The sequence below is a fragment of the Primulina huaijiensis genome, chromosome 8 (assembly GCF_012295235.1).
Source record: "Primulina huaijiensis isolate GDHJ02 chromosome 8, ASM1229523v2, whole genome shotgun sequence".
Taxonomy (NCBI): Eukaryota; Viridiplantae; Streptophyta; class Magnoliopsida; order Lamiales; family Gesneriaceae; genus Primulina; species Primulina huaijiensis.
This window is the reverse complement of record NC_133313.1, coordinates 3,833,149-3,839,802: the sequence shown is the minus strand read 5'-3', so window position 1 is coordinate 3,839,802 and position 6,654 is coordinate 3,833,149. Positions and strand designations below refer to the sequence as shown.

The window sequence follows — 6,654 nt, the reverse complement described above, 5'->3', positions numbered from 1 at the left end:
TTCAAGATATGACAATGAAAAATAGGCATGTTATTCAAATATATAATGAGATAAGATATATATATATATATATTTAAAAGATTAAACACAATAAAATCTTCAAAATAAAGTGTCCAGAACATCCAAAAAGGAAAATAAGACAATTATCCAATTTTCAAAACAAGACAATAATAAACATCCAATTAATATAGTAGATTTGACTTAGTTTGTGTTTGGATGAAAGCATTTGAAATCCATGTATTTAAATATATTTAATTGTTTAGATAAGTTACGCAAATGAAATTCAGATTTATTTACATTATTCACAATGGATTTCAAATCTTTAACTTATTTAACAATGAAAAATAAATTCGAAATCAAGGATTTCAAATGACTCAATCCATATATAATCTTAAGTTTTTTTCATTCAAGCGAGACAAAAAATTGATTTGAAATTTATCATCTCAAATCCAGCAATCCAACACAACTAACTTTGAAAGATAATTGAGGACATTATTGAGTTTTGTTTGTATTAACGAAAAATAGCTAATCTTATAATTATTTTAAGCTAGAAGTGATATTTGGTCAATTATCTGGAGAAAGTTCTTGCACTTGTCACGTACGATATATCAAACTTCTTATTATATTTTGAATATAAAAAAATTAAATTAAATTAAAATACAAAAATTCTCATAAAACTGTCTCACGGATTAATTTTATAAGACTAAATTCCTCATAACCTATCTTATAAGTAATATTTTTTTTTACCAAAAATATAAAGTAAATATAGATCAAATTGATTTGTTTTAGTCGAGCTCATTTAAAATAAAAATTAAACAAAAAGTCAATGTGTTTTTTTTTTTTAAATTAAAAACACTATAAAAGCATTTCCCAAAACTCAAAATGTTTCCAAAACCGAAAAAAAAATATAATCTTCTCTCTCTCTCCAAAAACCCTAGCAGCAGAGGACTGACAGTGGAGCTTCGTCGATGAAATAGATACATATTCATACGTGTATAGACTATCTGCGTTTAAGCATTTCGCCGGAAATGGCGCCAATGGCATTAATCGCCAGATCATGGCCGTTGATCAGACGGCGGAACTTGAGATACATTACTACCTCCATCCATCTCCACCAGGATGTTCTGCTGGCCGAGCCTGGGCCTGAGCCTGAGCCTGAGCCTTATACGCAGCCGCAAACGCCTCTGCCACCTAACCCGGCCTCTGGAAGCCCGCTATACAATGAGAACTGGAGGAGCCCTGTGCGCTCCGCATCCGCTGCCGATGCGGCGGTTATTCCGATCAGTTTAGGGTTTCTTCAAAATACCTCGACTTCGCGTATGCAATCTCTTTCTCAATCGCTGGACGGTCAAAGTTTGATGAATCAGTTCGCTGATTGGATGACCTCGCAGAGATGGAATGAAATGAAACAGCTTTTTGAGTTTTGGATTAGGTCTTTGGATAAGAATGGTAAGCCCAACAAGCCGGATGTGAACCTTTATAATCATTACTTGCGGGCGAATTTGATGATCGGCGCATCTGCGGGAGAGCTACTGGACCTTGTTGCGCAAATGGATGATTACGGGATCGTACCCAATGCCGCGTCGTATAATCTTGTATTCAAGACTATGAAACAGGCTGGTGAAGCGCTCGCGGCTGAGAAATTGATTGAGAGGTTTGAATCTTTTTAGCAACTTCTCTTTGGAAAAAAGTTGTGATCTTCCGGATTAAAAATTAACTGAAAAAATTTATGACTTCTCGAGCGGCAATAGATCTTATGTTAATTTGACCAGATTTGTCGTTGCACTCTTGTTTGGATGTTGTTCTTTAGTTGATACTTTCACGGAGGGGATAAGCAGTTGTGTGGCTTCTTTAAGGGTCGATATCCTACTTAGGGCGGTGTACCTTCTGTCTATAAGATTAGAGAAGATATCTGACTTGTAATTTTAGAGATAGAGGATAAAGAAACTCTTGATGTTCGGTCAAAGACAAGATGTAAGTGTAAGAGCTGGAGAATAAACTTGGTCTCCCTTATTTCTTTAAATTTTTTATCTTGTGTTGAGCATGTATGTCCCAATAGGAAATATAAAGTAAGTGTTGAATGTCTCTCTTATAGTCTAAGAATACATGGTTCAACATGATTTATACCCTTAATATGCTTCCGTTGGTGATGGTTTTTATGATTTTATATCTTTCCGTTTGCCCTATGCATCAAATATGATGATTGTTGTCATGAGACGATAGAGGTAAGAATAAAATTTTGTGAGAAAAATTTAATTAATCTTTTTGTCATGATAAAATTTTGTTGCATGGTGAAAAATTTTGCACTTGGTTAGGTAAGAATAAAATGAAAATTGCCGTAGATGCCATAAGTTCTATCTGAATCTCTTTTGTTTCGGTAAGTTGGTTGACACAATTCTATCGTTCACTCCATTTTCCCCTTCCTATTCTATATTTCCTCTTCAAGTTAATCTTTTTCAGCGACTATTCACTAAAAATGAAGATTTTGTTAGCTCCATCCACCTCCTTTATTTATTTATTATGTCTTATAATAGTAATGTGTGTCTGTGTTTTTATTGGTTCTCCTTCATGTTCTCTTTTCTCGTTCAGCCCCTTTTATTGTTGCTTTGAATGAAACTTCTGCATTGCTTTCTCGTGGTGTTTTGTTGCATATAATCTTCTTTCTGCTGTTGTTCTTTATGGAATTTTATTGCTTATTGTTTTATTAATTGAAACCATTTTCACTTGACACGAAAATAATATTATGGTGGGATTTATGTAATTGACCCCAGGATGCTCCAAACAGGAATAGAGTACAAAGAATCTCTACCTGATGATGAGTCTTATGACTTAGTCATTGGCATGCTTCTTTCAAATGACCAGATTGACTCTGCTGTGAAGTACATCGATCTGACCTTGAAATCTGGATATATGCTGTCACTGAATGCATTCACGGACTGTGTGCAAAGCTGTGCTAGAAATGCCAGACTGGACACCTTGTTATCAATTATAGAGAGATGCAAGGTGCATATCCTTTTGACTGGCCCCGTTATATATATANAAATGGATTGCTCGAGGGGAGAAATCACGGCCTGAGAAACATCTTTCTATAAATGAAGGATTGGTTGTCTCTGCTCTTGGAACTGCTAGTAGAACTTACAATTCTAGACTCCTTGATGGTTCATGGGCTGTTCTAAAGCGCTCACTGCGTAACAAGAAGGTTCCTGGTCCTGAAGCTTATCTTGCAAAAATGGATGCCCATGCTAATTTGGGGAATTTACAGAAGGCTTTCAGTACTCTGCATGAATTTGAGAGTGCTTATGGAAATTCTAAAAGCGCAGATGGAGAAGACCTATTCTCCCCGTTTCAATCTTTGAATCCTCTTGTAATAGCATGTTCCAAGAAAGGTTTCGAGACTTTGGATTCAGTGAGTTCTTTTGACTAGAGTCTAGATGCATATTTTTTGAGCTTTTGTTGAGTATGAATAGTTAATCTTCGCAATTTAGGTAAAATTGCTTCTTTATTGTTTGTCTTGACAGATGCCATAGGCCAGATTCCTAATACCTGCATACTTGCATGTCACTTATGTTAGAGTTTTATGGCATGTCATATGTGGCAAAACTAGTTCCTTGTAATATCACAATGAAAGTCAAATGTCAGGACCGAAGGAAAGTGATCACATATTCGAACTCATTTTGTAACTTGTGGACTGTTAGAAGGTTAACCGTAGCATTAGAATTTTTGAGATGGTGGTGGAGTGGTGTCAAACATAAAAATCATTTATTGAAATTTTGTGCCTTCTTGTGCGGTGCTGTGACATACGATGCAAGTCAGTGTTGGTTAATTTGACATGCATGTTTTCGACGAGTAGAGTATTTTTATGTAATCATTTCCGTAAGACAGTCATTAAGTTTCCGAGGGTCAACAGGTTGTTTCCCTCATGCATTCAAATGAGATTTCTGTGCATGCAAAATAATTATAATCAATACGACCATGTTCATTGATTCAAAAATAGTGAACCGTGTGAGAAGAATTTCAGTCGCTAGAGCATTCGAAAAATGATATCGTGAGAATATCTCGTATCATTGTCTCTGGAGTCTTACGTGTCAATGTTAAAAGTCGGTAAAAACATTGAAATCATTGTTCCCGGTTGTGAATGGATCTTCTGAACTGGGGAAACAAGCAAAATCTTTTAAGTGAATTCCTACCTATTTGGATAGAAGATACTGATTTTAATGTCCTGATTTAAGTCCATCGGTATTTTCAGCATAATTGAGTAGTACCTCATGTAAGCTATGTTATTTGAATGAATTAATCTCAGGTTGGATAAATATGACCCTTTAAGAATGATAACGGCAACTATTCTTCAGATGTTTTCGAGTTACATACATATAACAATGCATGTTGCCCTTTTAGCCTTGCATGAAATCTATTCAGAGTCAGTAGACAATTTTTTTGATTGCTAGGGGTATTGGAAGTACGAGTAAAAAATTCGACTCAAAGAGCAAACCAACTAGGTCATGGCGTTATGGTTTCATATTTTTCAAGCTTGCTACGTATGTTTAATTTTTTTTTTAAATATTGAAGAGCAAACCTTCTAGGTCATGATGTGAAATCATTTCTTGTTCTAGCTAATTGCCCGGGCCTGAAATTTTCTGCCTTCTTTTCGGAGTTGAGGACCAAAACTCGAACTTGACATGGAATCCTTTCCTATATATTTTCTGGTACCTCTATTGGATTTGCATGATTTCTCATGGTTAGAGTGTAATGTGCCCTCAAAATGTCCTATAGTTGACTCTGTTTTTCAAGTGTTCGCTTAGGTTTATTATCAGCTGGAGAATTTAAGTCGAGGCAATCCACCGTACAAGTCTATTGCTGCCATCAATTGTATCATTCTTGGATGTGCAAATATATGGGATCTTGATCGTGCTTATCAGACCTTTAACGCAATTGATGCAAATTTTGGATTGACACCAAATATCCATTCATACAATGCCCTGATATGTGCCTTCGGAAAACTCAGCAAGGTAACTAGATGTGCATCTCTCGCTTCCCCTTGTTCACAACCGCATAATACCCTGTTTGGCCTATCGGCTATCTTGCATTTGACATTTAGAGATTTACTTAAAGTAGATAATTGAAGAAGTATTTTCAAGTCACTTATTTTTTACTGTTAAGTTCTTGTTATTGTTATTATTTTAGAGTTTTTACATCCTACAAGGCTTATTCTCTTAAAACCACTTGTGTAACCTGAGGGTCAAACCAGATAGATGGTGATTCTCAGAGAGATGATGCATGCAACATATATTATCGTAGCTTTTGATCAATCATAACTGTGATTGTACACGGCCATGTTCACATGTTCATACTGAATTAAACGCTTCCTTTGATCCAGCCCTAAATACTGTTTCGCACTTCTGTTGAATCAATCATAAGGGCTTTTTGATAATGCAGAGGGATGAAGCTGTAAAAGTATTTGAACACTTTGTTGGATTGGGCATGGAACCAAATATGATGACATATAGTCTACTTATTGATGCTCATCTTATTATACGGGATCCTAAAGCTGCTCTCACCGTGATTGATGATATGGTAAATTTTGCATTTAATCGATACACCACATTTAGCTTTTATCAATTTTCTATTGAACCTATCCCTGAACTGGAATTTAACCCCTCGAGCAGGTACAAGCAGGATTTGAACCCTCAAAGGGAATACTAAAAAAGGTGCGTAGGCGATGCATTAGAGAGATGGACTACGAATCTGATGACAAGGTGGAATCAATAAGCAGGCAATTTAAAATTCGAATGGGTACAGAGGGTCGCAGGGACCTTCTGTTTAATCTTCAGTATAGTACAGATTACACATGATGGTAAGTTTTCAAGATATGGTTGCTCACATCTCAACAAAAGACAGCCTTGTGATGCCTGCTTTTATATGTTTTTCTGTACACTATGCGGAAGATGTAGGCTCTCTAGTTCTTTTTAAATTTATCTGCGATTCGTGTTGTTCGGCCTCTGGCTTTTGTAAATTATGGAACCTCCGACGGATTAGTTTTTTGGGCCTTAGCAGGATGAATGTTACAAGGCAGCTTCTTCTTTGTCTTGCCTTACATGTAAGGAACTATGTGTTCTTTCATTTCGTTCGAGGAATAATAGGTTTAGAGGATTTGAACGGGACGTTAGATATTAGCAAGGTTCCAAAAAAACGTGAAGCGTCTTGAAGCACGGATGTCGAGCTCCAAGCTTTTCAAGCTTAAGCGAGATCAGCACGGGTTTAAGCGTGAAAAAGAGTTTTTATCTTTAGTGTAATTATAGTTATCTCAAACCAATAAATAGATAAAATAATACATAAATATGATAAACTTAAGTATGATGTATTAATTTTCATATTTATAAATGTATAAAAATCTCAAAATTATAATTTTTATTTGTTTTTGCAATTAGATCACATTAAAAAATGCTAAATATTTGTCAAATCATTGTCTGACATATTTAATTATAATAAATTAAAAAATAAACATCTAAATTATAAATTTAATTTATTATTTTAAAATAAAAAGACACTTTCAAAATAAAAAAATTAAAAAATAAACATATGTGATTAATTGTTCTTAAACACGTTTAATAAATTCGATCACAATACAGTTTGATCATTTTTTTCCGCTTTTTTCCG

General features: G+C 35.0%; 1 pseudogene; it reads left to right on the top strand.

Moving 5' to 3' along the window:
• The first annotated feature begins 904 nt into the window (after positions 1-904).
• LOC140983081 (pentatricopeptide repeat-containing protein At1g26460, mitochondrial-like) lies at positions 905-6,153 on the top strand (annotated as a pseudogene).
• The last annotated feature ends 501 nt before the right edge of the window (positions 6,154-6,654 follow it).